The following is a 14,905-nucleotide window of genomic DNA, read 5'->3' on the forward strand; positions in this document are numbered from 1 at the left end:
TAATTGCACTCTAATGAATACACTCATGCCGGTTGCGGCAGACGAACATCAGCTATCAGTTCATGCTGTGGCTTTCAGTTCTTCTGTTGCATCCGATCTCTGGAGTGTTTGTCCAGCCCTTTTTTCCGGCGGAGCTGTTGGATTGGCTGCAATACGACCAATTGATCAGCTCTCTTGGTTCTCACCAAAACGAGGCTTGACTGGCACACTCCATGTAGAATGTCTGTTTTTAATTTACATTGGCACGCAGGGTTCCTCCGTTAACACGTCATCACGCTGTTGTGGTGTCACGTGGTCGCGAGTGACCGCGTGATGCGGAAGTGATCCCTGCGTCCCAGTGACGAGCTTATAGGTTGTGTTTCCCGCAGCTGTTTGATGTCACGCTGCGGGACTCTATTTATTTTGTACTTACGCCACGATGTGAGCAATATAGGAGTATATTAACGCCATTACAAGCGTTTCTCGACATACGTCCCGCCAGCGCATGCGCACTAGCACTGGCTTGTCCCAGAATGAGGCTTGGTTTATCCAGTCATGCGCAGGCGCGGCTGGTGACGTCAGCTCCTCTCACATCGGCGTTTTGCTATTTAAGGGGGGTGATTCGGTGTGTTGCCTGTGCCCCAGAGGAAGCGATTTGTCGCGAAACCAGGTCGGGCGGAACGTGCATCTACATCGGTATCACCCCCCGTTGACTGCATTTTTCCACACCATTGATGGGCTGTTTGGTCTGCTTCCGGCCGGAGCTTTAACTTGATAAGCCTGTCAAACACTGCTAAATTGTAAGTGTGCTTTTGTCTTAGTTTTTAAATAAATCAATTTTTACGGATTTACACTATTGTGGCCTCCTATGTTTTTTATGTGGTATGGTCATCGTATCCTCTAACACAGGAGTGCAACCGAGATCGTTATCCGGATTGTCCATACAAGCCTTTACTCCGTAGAGTTTAAAATCTTCATGCTACCTGGGGTCTTCTTTTAATTAAGAGACCACCGGGAATCTGGTAAGCAGATTCATTACTCGTTTGGTGGAGGTCTCTTCTTCTTTTTTTGGATTGTCACTTACCAATATGGACTTTTCTTTTCATATTCACTGGTGAAAGGACTTTTTTGTTTCCATTAAGGACTTTTTTCTGATAATTTGCTGTTCATTCCTCTTATGAGGCTGAAAGATAGGTACGTGTAAATCCACGTCCTTTATATCGATGGAGGCTAGAAAGTCTCCCATCTGGAGCAAGGCTACAACTGAGCGGACAGACTCAATTCGAAAGGACTGAATTAGTAGATTCTGGTTCAGGGATCTTTGTTCCAAAATGGGCCTTGTGTCCACGTTTGGTTTTTGAACCGTAAACAGGTTAGAATAAAACCTTGCGCCCCTTTTGGATACAGGAACCTGTACAATCACTCCTTGGTGCACTAAATGATGGAGTGCCTGAAACAGTAAGTTTCTCTTTGGAGGATCCGAGGGAATGCTGGATCTTAAAAACCTCTGAGGGGGGAACCCCCGTAACTCCAGCATGTAACCGGGGGTTTATAGTCGAGGTGACCCACTCGTCCTAGACGACTGTTCTCCAAATGTCCTCAAAGTTCAGCAGCCTTCCCCCCATATGATAGAGTGGGGGTGTATCCTCAAAAGGAGAGCTTGGTGCCGGGTTTAGAAGAGCTTTGGACCCTGGCCCTGCGGCTTGCCCCTGGCTCTAGTGGCCTGTTGGTGGTGGAACTGCCTTGGCGTGGAGACACCTGAGGAAGCAGTCGCTGAGGTTTTTAAAACGGGAGATGCCTGGTGCTTCTCTTTACAGGAAGAAGAGAGCTGTATATATTTGTCCAAATCATCACCAAACGTTCTCAATGAAAGGGAAAACCTGCCAATAACTCCTACAGCTGACCAGTTGTTAAGCCACAAATGTCTGCACATATGTACAGACAAGAGAGCCAAACGAGAAACCTGCTGTATTGAATCCTTTAAGGCATTAACAGCAAAACACAGCGCTTGAGGAATATCGTTCTTATTTTTAGCAAGATCATCCCCCTGGTTAGGCACAGGCACAGGGAAGCTTAGAAACGAAGAGCCCAATCTTCACTCATCACGGCGGGTTCCTGTCACTTGAGGACCTTCAAGGACTGGGTACCCTTTTCATGTTTAGGGTCCACTCCCTTGGACCTGAACAACACCCTGCAGGAACGCCTTAGCGCCGTGGTGTCCAGGATTCCACTTCGCAGGGTCCAGCACCCAGAGGTCGCATTACAGGCAAAACCTTGCAGGATCTTAGCAAGTCTTCTTTGCGAGGCTCGGGTACCATTTATATAAGCATATAGAGCCTGTGTCAAATGTATCCGATCGGTCAATCTGTTGATTCATTTAAGAACCGTTTGTGGGACTTGAGACCTGGAGCTCAGAGAGCTCAAACAAACTTGCCCATCCACCTTGCAGACAATGGTAAAAAACTGATGTGATTTTTGTATGGGAGGGGTATATAGGGGATCACTTCTTGTCTAAGACTCTGTCTACCAGTGTCCATTCACCTAGAGATGGCGTATAACCCAGTAGGTAATGAATATTAGCTTAACTGTGTGTCCCATGATGTATGAAAAATAAATATGTCCTAATTTGTTTGCCATGTCATATTTTTAACAGAACTGATATTTAGTTTATTTTTGTGGTATTTGGTAACTCAGGTTACCACAATAATTCTTATTAACCCTTGTACAACCTGGAATGAAATTGTGCAATTGATAATAAATATCTGTTTCTTCCTAACTGTAACATTTGTCTGGCAGAGAAGTGGCATGCATGTGTCCTTTTATTAAATATGTTCAAACTACATAATGTTCCATCTCAAAAATGTGGCTAGTTGATTTTGCTGTGTATAAAAGCCGATGAATAAAATAATGTGCAACTGCATTCAAAACATTAAATCTTTTGTTTACAAGGAACACGCACAGCCCACACCCTACTTCCCTAGATGTGTACTGCTATGTAAAAGGGCCATCAGCCCAATGAGTGGGTTGGTTGTCCTTAACATTTTTGCAGTGATTATAATGGCAATAAGCTACAGAACCGCAGTGCCTTCTTTTGTGACCCTGTATTCCTTATGATGTTTCAGACTTTTGTACTGAACTGTGACTCTGACTGTGTTTTTGTTGTAAAACTCAATATGTTTTTTCTTAGAAAATCCTTTGCTTAGACCCCTTACACACTGGAGGTGTTTTTCAGGTGCTTTAGGGATAAAAAATAGCACCTATAAAGCACCTGAAAAATGCCTAATCTGCTTTCACACTTGCAGTAGGTTAAAAAAAGTCCTGCAAGCACCAACTTTGGGTGCTCTTTAGGAGCGGTGTATACACCGCTCCTAAAGCAGCTCTGCCCATTGAAATCAAAACCCCTTGGCAGCAGCACCTTACAAGCACTTTTGACCCTTTATTCAGCCGCTAGCAGGGGTTAAAAGTGCCCCACTAGTGGACGAAAAGAGCCTCTAAAACTTACCGTTAACACGGACGTATGCAATGTATAACTTATTTTTTCTTTGCTAATTATCCTTTTTTTTTTCTTCTGCAGGTCATTTTTTCATGCTGGCCATTTTTTTCTTTGTTGGTAATTTTTCCATAATTTTTTCACTGCTGGTCATGTTTTCAGTCTTTTCTGTGTATCTGGCATCTCATTCCTTTTGATTTAAGGAACATCCTCTTTTGAGTAGTGTGTAACCTTTTTTAAGATCAGGGGGGAAGTATGTAATTTTCTTTTTTCTCCTCCGCTCCTTAAAGGTTGCTATATGGAATCAAATCTCTCTTTTTTTTGTGTTTTTGTTTCTTGTTTTTAAACAATTTTCTGAACAGGAGATTTTATTGGGTTTGTAGTTGCAACAGCTGAGTTTGATTTTAATGAGATGCACTTGTACGGTCATGTGATTTATGTGTTACAAATGTAATTGTAGCTTTTGCAACTTTTGTGGTTTTGACAAAGTACTTCCATAGTGTGAAACACGTCAACCTACCTGCATTTCCCCTGCCTGTACTTATCCAGTGCTTTTTATGCTTCAATAAAGACTTTATACTTTACTTTCTGTGTGGGTGTGCTGCCGATCTGAAGATTCTCTGTTCAATGCGGCCATGCTGTCAGTGTGAAAGGGCTCTTAAAAGGGACAAGTTTGGAAAAGTATTAGTGCAATGTTGCACTGACTATCAACCACAAGATGGCATCATAGTTCATTCTTTTGCAAGCGTTGAATATAACAGCTGATGAAAGTAAAATGACATTAAGCAACGTTTTAAGACTGATAATGGTGTTTCAAGCTACATGTAGCACAAACAATAGAACCATATCAGGGGACATTAGTGATAAAGGTAGGATCAGGGAAAAATTCCATCTTTAATCAATAATTTATATCCAAGAAGTTGGCTCTTACTCATCACAACAAAAAAATCAGATGCCCTAATACAGCTGTGGTGTGCAAAGTACTGTATTTGCTGGCGTATAAGACTACCTTTTACACTTAAAAAAAATGGCCATAAAGCAGGGGTCGTTTTATACGCCGGGTCAGCTCCTCGGATGCCTGTTGGATGTGCAGTAATACTGTATGTAGCTTTGGTTACATACAGTATATACCACTTAGCCAATCCCGGTGAGCGATGTATTCAAATGAATACAGAACCTGCTCGGATTGGAGTAACATCCTCTGCCAATCCGAGCAGGCTACATACAGTAGGCTGCTCGGATTGTCTTTGAGAGTCAGAGAGGCGTGGGCTAATGATGTTACAGAATCTGCCAATACAAGCAGGCTTTGTATTCATTAATAGAATACATTACTCGTTGTGATTGGCTTCAGTAAGAAGGGAGAAGAATATGGCTCCAGAAGAAAGAAATATGTAGCGTCGGAAGGGGGGTCGTCTTATACGATGAGTACAGGCAAAAAATCTTAAAAAAATGTAAAATTAGGGGGTCGTCTTATACAACGGCAAATACGTTAATATGTAAATATCTGATCTAGAATTAACTACTTACACTATAGCTACTGACTGCCCTTCTTTTGAAACCAGATCCCTTTTTCCTTTGTGTATCCCCACTTTCTTGTCCCACTTTTTGGTCTGATGTGTATATCTTTATACAAAACAAATGCTGCACTAAAAATGTATTGCAATTGTTATTTTAAAAAGCCAATATAGACAGAGGTAAAAAAAAAAAAAAAGCACTTGTGTGGTTTAGCCAATCATTTTTATGCATAATCGATTATGGTTAATGTAACCAAAGCTATGTCAAGAGTGTGTCCTTTGCCCAAATAGTGTGTGCTAAAGGCATCTCTCTATCATTTCAGAATGTTAAGAGGTATGTCTCTTCATTTTCTTCCACTCCCAACTGACAACATTGAGAAAAGGCACATAACATTCATATTATGGTAAATTCTTTCACCTATGTGGCCTGTCATCCTTCTATAGAAGGACTACACATTAATATTAATACCAGTAATAAATAATTAATAAAAGCATGGATAATAAAGCAACAAATGGACGACTCATTATTGCAAGATTTGTCATAATTATAGAAAACATCTGATAAATGTACAGTATTTGCCTTTCCTTTCCCATTGGAGATCCATTGGTTCCAATTTTCTGCTGTAAGACATGTATTAAAGGTCTCTTTCCCACGGCTTTGTATAGAAATGGAGGAATTTTTATTTGGCAACTAGACTTGTAGCAGATGTAGGGTGTATATGAACAAAAAAAGGCCCTGGGGCCCTGTATGTTTTTGAGAAAAAGTGTTTCTCAAATAACTTTCCAAATTGAAGTAATTTGTGACAAGGGTCAGCTGTGGAAGGAAATGTTTGATTTGGAGATATTTGAAAGACGGCCCTTAGCCTCAAATGATGAGAGATTGGAAGTGTATTTATTGGGTGGTATCTCCTTGGAATCAGTCAGAAAGTGTTTAATTTTTACTTTTTCCAAAGCCAGGTTTTAAAGGCCTGTGTGTTTGTGTAGCCTGGCAGAAACATTGGATTACCTAAATTGGCATTGACATGAGAGGGGTGTGCGCTAAGATTCGTTTGTGGACATTTTTTAGTCTGTACCACAATTGCTGGGAATGTCTGGTTACTGGGCAGGTGATTGAAGTGCCAAATTGTATAGATAGCCATAAGAGATTTCTGATAAAGAATGGATGGACTAGGAGCACTTCTAAGGAGACCCACAAGGATGTTCCATGTATGGGCTGACATATTGGGAGTCCTAAGCTACCCTGCAGTTTTGTTCTGTATAAAATGTGCTTTTTCATATTGTGTGAAGTCCCTTTCTATACCAACTGTAGGATGCCTTTTGAAGGGTGTGGAGTAGGTAAGTCTGGTAGGACCCTAGAATAATAAATACACTTGAGCAATAAATGTAGTTTTTACTGCTGTGATTCTTAACAAGAAATCTTGTGTTTTCCCCAGGGGGATAGTAAAGAATAGAGGTAGGAGAACAACTGTGGATAATTGGCTTGATACAGGGATTCAAAAGGGCATATTAAGTTTATGCCCAGTTAACATAATGTGAATTTTGGAGATTCTTGTAAACTAACATGCAGAGATACGTTTATAGCTTTTGATTTCTTTGCACTGACTTATGACCCTAACAGAAAACCAATTTGCAAGACTAAAGGCAAAAGAACTGTGAGAGAAATTAGCGGTTGGATAAATCTTGAGGCGGTAGCCAAGCACTTCTATCCTGGTAATGTATTGGTGGAAGATGTATTGCTTGGGCAAAGGGTTCTCTGGGCAGGTGAACAAAATACAGCAGAGTGGACTCCCTTGTCTTGTACCCCTAGCTATGGGAGATAGGTTTGGAATTCACAGTAGTCAACATGGGTTGAAGGCAATGAGTATTGGGCTCTAAACCATTAAAGGAATTCAGTGCCAAAACCTCAATGTTGGAGAATGTTAAAAAAACGTCTAGGCATTAACCACCTGAGAGCCGCACTATAGACGAAAGACGTCTACATCGCGGCTCTCAACTGCCAGGTGGACGTCCCTGGACATATTCCTGTTTACATTCCCCCCCCCGCGCGCGCCGCAGAGGGCTCGCGGCGGGGAAAAGCTGTGCCCGCCGTGTCACGTGGTGCCGATGCGCGTGCCTTAGATCCATGTCCTGTCAGGGAGAGGGGAGACCGATGATGTGTTCCTTGTACATAGGGAGGCAGATCAGTCACCTCCCCCAGTCAGTCCCCTCCCCTCACAGTAAGAATCACACCCAGGGAACACATTTAACACCTTGATCGCCCCCTAGTGTTAACCCCTTCCCTGCCAGTCACATTTATACAGTAATCAGTGCATATTTATAGCACTGTTCGCTGTATAAATGTGAATGGTCCCAAAATAGTATAAAAAGTGTCCGATATGTCCGCCGCAATATCGCAGGCCTGACAAAAATCACATATCACCGCCATTACTGGTAAAAAAAATAATAATAAAAAATGTCATAAATCTATCCCCTATTATGTAGGCACTATAACGTTTGCGCAAACCAACCAATATACGCTTATTGCGATTTTTTACCAAAAATATGTAGAAGAATACTTATTAGCCTAAACTGTGAAACATTTTTTTTTTTTTAAAGGGATATTATTATAGCAAAAAGGAAAACAATATTGTGTTTTTTTTCAAACTTTTCTGTCTTTTTTTTGTTTATAGCGCAAAAAATAAAAACTGCAGAGGTGATCAATTACCAGCAAAAGAAAGCTCTACTTGTTGGAAAAAAATTCTAAAAATATTATTTGGGTACAGTGTTGTATGACTGCGCAATTGTCATTCAAAGTGCCCAGAAAGGAAGTGGTTAAAGCATAACTGCCATGTTTCTTTGGTGTGCAATATGTAAAGGGCATTTCCCTCACTTTTAAGATATTTTGTCTCTCACTTCCTGTTGCAAACAAACAGGGATTTTAACTTTTCCCTACAACATTAATGGCCTATTACAAATGAACTTGGCTCCAACATGGAGGTTTAATTTAGTGTAGTTAGCAGTGAAACAAAAGTCAAACAAATGATCTCATAATGAACTGTATGCCACAAAAACTATTTTTGATGCTATTCATGCAAACTTTTATTGTAAATGTTCTTGCACCACAAGAGGGCAATAGTGTACCGTGATATTTACAATTTTCCTCTAGGTAAGAAAAATGTTTCTGTAAAAAGAGCCTATACAAAGAAATTAGCATTTTTATTCTTTTGTGCAAACTGCTACCTTCACTTTGTATTGTGATCACAAAATCAGATGGGTATGGCGATATGACAACTTGAAAACAAGACTAAAAATACACAGCGAGCATTAGTCAAGAGGTCCAGTTACACCTTGCTCCACTGAACAATTATGAGAGTAGGCAGGATAAAAGAAGAAGTGAAATAAGTAGCTAGACAGGGAAACAGCGAAGGTTTATAAACTTAACCAGTCCCGCATTCACTGAATATTCTCAATGTCCAAAGGGGGATGATTCAAACTACTGTAAACATGTGCACATCATAAAGCATTCCATCTGTCTATACTGTATTGAGCTGAATACATTTAATTTTACCATTTTACAACAATTAATGCTACAGTACCAAATATAGTACACAAATTAGGATCCCAACAAATAACAATGACATTAGATCATCCATGTCAAACTTCCTTGTAGAAAACTTTCATTCAAACCCCATGTGATCTGAATAAACAGGATTGGATTAGAAACTACTAAGAAAACGTGCGTTTTTATTTGACAAAGACTTCTGCTTTAGACAATTTTAGAAAAACTGCTTTTATATATATGTTTTTTTTCTATATGGCTATATGATAGTTCCTTTATATATTTGGGTAATGCCCATTCCTGATTGTATTTGCGCTTGTCAGTTACTTACCTAAAATGGATGTTATCATAAAGCAATAAGCTATAGACAAAGGTTACATTTTCTCCCAGATATGGGCACTTTTGTGTGCATTTTTAAAGAAGATTGTTGTTTTTTCCTCTTATTTTATATTTTATTTTATTTTAGGTATGATAGTTTAATTTAAAAGTTGTAACATTATCCTTTGCAACCAAATACAATCATACTTGCTGATTAAAAAGGTCATTTTTTTGCACTGTAGTAACACTTGTAATTGGCACTGTAGCTATTGATAACACCATGGTCACCTTAACTGAAAAGAGAAAACTATTTTTAGTATAGCCTAAAGGACATGATGTATGGCATGAAATTAAACCTTTGCTATCGCTTGACTCATATAACGTTTATTTTTTATTTTTTTCAGGTTCAATAATTTTTTATGTGGTAAGAATACATGCACAAAGTAACGTACAAGTGTACAACATATTATCAGAGAAAAGGTGTATCCTAGTTGGGAGCTGTACAACAAAAACACAGCATCACTGCAATATTGGGTGTACTAAAAAGTGAGAACATAACTGATTTGGTTAGTCGACTATAAAAGTCCATGGAGATTTGCTTTAAAACATGAGGAATGAAAGAAAAAGACACAGCTAGAGCATGAGGAGTGGAAAGATGTAGGAAAGAGGGAGTATGGGGAAGGGGGCTGCAAGCACATGGTTACCTTCTAAGTAGGCTTCCTATAGGCTTAAAATGTCTGTGTCAAAACTTGGAAGAAGGAAATGCATAACCAAGGGTACTAAGTGAGCAAGCATTTTTGTTGGACAATTTTCTGTGGTGCATGACCTGGGTAATTCTAGACCATGTTTCCTTGGAGGCATGATGTCACATAGGCTCAACAAAGACACAAATCCATCTACTTTAACCAATAGGAAAAACTAGATAAGTACTGCAACAGTCATGGTGAAGTGAATAGCGCATAACATCTTACAACAGGGGACGTACAACAGTTCCCATCTCACAAAATGTATCCTCCAGTCAATTAAAACAACATCTGAAAATTATGTGTGAAGTAGTGCCACCTCCAGCTACAGGTTGTCAACCTGCACCATGTAGGTTCAAGACTTCTCTCATATTTACATTCTAGGAAATACACTAAAATCACACGATAAATGAGCCAATGGCTATGGGGCAACATTTACAATGGTCATCCAACTTTAAGAGTTGCTCCTAGGACCTACCAATCCCAACTAAATAGCTTTTGACATCTGAATATTTCTTGTATCTGTATTCTGCTTATTATACCTTGCATACATTATTGTGTTTTATTTTAAAAGGTAACATGTATTGTGTATATACTGTACAAAAGTGGTCATCAACCCTGTCCTCGGGGCCCACTAACAGGCCAGGTTTTATGTATTACCTTGGGGAGATGCAGACTAGAATATTGCAATCACTGAGCAGCAAATTATATCACCTGTGATGTATTTCAGTTATCTTGCAAACCTGGCCTGTTAGTGGGCCCTGAGGACAGGGATGATGACCACTGCTGTACAATACCCTGGTAAAAAAAAAAAAAAAAAAAAACAGCTACACCTAGCATGTGATTTTGGAATTACAATGTACCACTGCATGTACAGCTAAGTCTGTACATATTTGGACACAGGCACAATTTTAGATTTTTAGATTTGCCAAACATATTGAAGCTTTAGTTATATAATAGATATGGGCTTAAAGTGCACTCTCTCCGGTTTAATTTGAGGGTATGTACATCCAAATCAGAGGAAGGGTTTAGAAATTACAGCTCTTAAGAATAGACAATCTCCCCTTTTTCAAGGGACCAAAAAGAATTGGACAATTGAATCAAAAGTTATTTCATGGCCAGGTGTGGACGACTACTTCGTTATTTCTTCATCAATTAAGAAGGTAAAAGGTCTGGAGTTGATTCTACATGTGGTATTTGAATTTGGAATCTGTTGCTGTGAACCTACATCATGCATTCAAAGGTGCGTTCAATGCCAATGAAACATGCCATTGTATGGCTTCAAAAATGAAACAAATCCATCCGAGAGATAGCAGCAACATTAGGAGTGGCCAAATGGAGTGGTACATTCTGAGGAAAGAAGAACGCACTGGTACGCACTCTCTCCAGAATTAAGTGAGAAGTTAGCAGAGTATTTTAAGCAAAAAATAATAGACATAAGAAATAATATACCTGACTCTTGTTATACAGAAAGTTCTCCTGTATACAAAGGGGTACGTTTTACCTGCTTTTTGGCGGTAACTAGTGCAGAGATACTGACTATTCTCAAGTCGCTTAGAGCTTCGTCGTCAGCGCTTGACCCCTGCATTGCGCAGCTGGTGAAGGACTCGGCTGTTACCTTGGCACCGTTTATAGCAGACATTATTAACATGTCTTTTGCTATTGGAACAGTGCCAAGTATTTTGAAGCAGGCGGTTATAATCCCCTTGTTGAAAAAGGCTAACGTGTCACGGTCCGATCTAAGTAATAACCGACCAATTTCGACCCTGCCTTTTTTAGCTAAAATAATGGAGAGAGCTGTTGTGTGGCAACTTCAGCCGCACTTGGAGTCCAATAATATTTTTGATGAATATCAGTCTGGATTCCGTCCTGGTAGAGGCACAGAGACTACCCTGATTAAAGTTAAAGATGACTGCCTATGGGCCATGGACAGCGATGAGGCTTCAGCGTTAATACTGCTGGATTTGTCGGCTGCATTTGACACTGTAGATCATGCCAGACTTCTGGAAAGGCTGGTGTCTGTGGCCAGGTTTGAGGACATGGCACTGACATGGATGGCCTCATTCCTGCAGAATAGAACTCAGAGGGTAAGACTAGGGACGTATTATTCATCCAATAGCCCCTTGTCCTGCGGGGTTCCTCAGGGTTCGGCGCTATCGCCGATATTATTTAATATCTACATAAGGCCGCTACTATATATTATTCAGCGCCATAATCTTAGCTTTCACGTTTATGCAGACGATACGCAGATTTATTTTAAGCTGCCTAAAAATGAGGAAGTCCAGGTAGATTTGGCATCCTGCCTGGAGGAAATACAGTCCTGGATGGGAGCCAATTATTTAAAACTTAATGGCTCAAAAAACAGAATGTATTATTATTAGTAATCAGCGCAAAACCAGTTTGACTGATTTTCCTTCTTGGCCGGTTTCGTTTATGCCATTCCCGACCCCGGCTGCCCAGGTTCGGGACTTGGGAATCATTGTGGATTCCAAATTGTCATTGAAGGCACAGGTAAATCAGGTGGTAAGCGCATGTTACTACCAACTGAAACTCCTGGGTTCTACATTGCATTTCATTGACGAGGTGGACAAAGTCCACGTGAGTAATGCTTTTATTGGTAGTCGGCTGGACTATTGTAACACGCTGTACATGGGGTGTTCAAAAACCCTTCTGCATAAGCTTCAACTGATCCAAAACGCTGCAGCTAGGTTATTAACGGGTGTGGGTCGTAGGGACCATATTACACCTTCTCTGAAAGCCCTGCATTGGCTACCGGTTGCTGAACGGGTTTTGTTCAAAGTGGGTTGTATCGTCCACAAAGCTATCCATAAGATAGGCCCAGGGTATTTGCAAGAAAAATTTACCTGTTACGTTCCCAACAGATCACTGAGATCTGCTGATCAGGCAAATCTGACTGTCCCTAAATTTAGAAGAACTAAATGTGGAGGGAGGACGTTGGATGCACAAGGTTCAATATTCTGGAACTCTCTACCTAGGACCCCAGAGCTGCATGGCAAGAGTAAAGCAAGACCGCCATTCTAGAAAATGCATGTGACAACATTAGATTGTACTTCATCTTTTAACTCTTTCAATGCTGAACCAATGTTTTAATTTTTCACACACAGCTGAGAAGCATATTTTGGTTAACGATCATGCAAACCCTCCAAAAAGTAAATTTTTTTATTGGCAGCGGTCCTGTAGAATGAAGCTGTAGTTTAAACTTTTTAAGTTGCTCAATATTTAAGCAACTGTTTATCAAACCGCTATTTTCAGCAAAAAAAAAATTAAAAAATACATATACATAATACTAGCACACACAAACAATGCAATCCTCATTTTTTCAAATAAAAGATGAGACTGTGTCCTGTGCATAGATACCAGAAATCTCAAGCCTAAAATGGACTGTGCCCATAAAATGGTGGGATGTGGAAATACCTTAAAATTCTCCATAGATAATGCTTTAATAATCTTTGCAGCTCATCATTTAAAATGACAATAAAGTCTGTGTTTAGTGCATTCGTCCCGGGGCGCATACTGTCCTAAAAGTACAGTTCTAGTATATGTACCATCCAGCCGCAGCAGCTGTCAGTGTCTCATAGAAATTGACAGGCTGCCTCATGCACCAGGGTTTAACACCCAGTGATCAAGAGGCCTTAGAGTGGAGGCTTAGGCCTTGTACACACGGTCGGACCAAACCGATGAGACTGGTCCGTCGGTTCGTTTTCATCGGTTCACCTCTGAAGTGGCCTGACGGCTTGATATGTGTACACACCATCAGTCCAAAATCCGAGCGGGTCAGAACGCGGTGACGTAAAACACACGACGTGCTGAATAAAACGAAGTTCAATGCTTCCAAGCATGCATCGACTTGATTCTGAGCATGCGCAGGTTTTGAACCGATGCTTTTCTGTACTAACCATCGGTTTGGTCCGATCGCCCAGCGGTCCGGTTTTGAAGCATGTTTAGAAATTTTGGACCGAAGGAAACCAGACCGCTAGCCTATACACACGGTCGGTTTGGTCCGATGAAACTGAACTTTGGTTCATTCTCAGCGGACCAAACTGACCGTGTGTACGAGACCTTAGTGGGACTGGTCACACCTCCGAAGAATGAGGTATTATTCCTTATTCCTTAACCCCTAGGCAAAGACAAGCATTTAGAGTGACACTAAACTATTTTAGAAAATATATATATTGTATTCTATTCAAGTATGTATGGAATTCTTCACACAAAAAGTACCTTCAAGTTCTATTGCTCTCAACCTCCTCAAAATGTCTTTATTTGCAGCTGTAATCAGATTTCCTGTTAGAGGGTGGCTGTGTTCATTTTCCATGTCCCACTGTATGTGGGAATATAGCCACCCTCTCTTGCTCGCTACTGAGATTAGCAATGGAATTTGTAGTGTGCATAGAGCAGTGCACATGACCACAACTAATGTGCACCCCATGCTACAAACAAATAGAAAGGGAGGGTTCCGGAACTCAAGGAGAATCTTACAAGGAGACAGTGAAACACAATAAGAAATTATTTAATGAAAAATAGATTGCAGAGCAATTAAATAGTGAATGTGTATGATTTATATTGAAAAATAAAGATATTTTTTGTGTCACCTTAAATGTAAGTAATGGCTCTAGCATTATATACTTTCACTTTGGAACACATGGCAATACCCAATAATGGTTGAACAATCGCCATTTATGAATGCAAGGTGCACATAAGGACACCACACTACAAGGATTGAGTCCCCTATGGTTTTTCTAAACAGACCAAAAAGATAGTCTTTCTTTTCTCTGAGCCATGACCACAAGATTCTGACAGCGGTGAACCCAGCAGTGCTCAGAGCTGAGCTTTTCTAGGATCACATTACCAAGAGAAAGAATCATGACTGAATCTTTGTCTTCTCTCCAACCAATCATCCTGCCAGTAGTTTCTGTGGTTGCGGGGAGCCCAGAAAACACTGAGGTGGGGGGCAGCACCTTCTACATTATGTACAAGTGATTGGAGGCTTTACAGCCACTCAGATCACTTCAATGTACAGCAGAACCAGCAGAAGAAACTTAAAAAAAAAATCTTCAGTTACTGCAGCTGTGAGACCATTTTAACACTTTGACTTCCATGTGGTACACAGTCAAAGGGTAAACACTTAACTTCACACACAAATATATCCATTTAAATATGTTCCTCAAAAACCACTACAGGCTGCAGTCAGAAAACCAAATTGACCATCCATCTTGCACAATGAGACAGTGACTTGCCTTTATAAAAGGAAACTCCTTCACAGATATGAAACATAGAATACCAAGTAGGAATGCACATGCCACTT

General features: G+C 40.4%; 1 protein-coding gene across 4 annotated transcripts in view; it reads right to left on the minus strand.

The window, feature by feature from the left end:
* The window catches only part of DENND1A (DENN domain containing 1A), a 1,239,075-nt gene that overhangs the window by 41,790 nt on the left and 1,182,380 nt on the right, over positions 1–14,905 (minus strand). The window lies entirely within an intron of this gene.

This window comes from Rana temporaria, chromosome 9 (genome assembly GCF_905171775.1).
Source record: "Rana temporaria chromosome 9, aRanTem1.1, whole genome shotgun sequence".
NCBI classification, from domain to species: domain Eukaryota; kingdom Metazoa; phylum Chordata; class Amphibia; order Anura; family Ranidae; genus Rana; species Rana temporaria.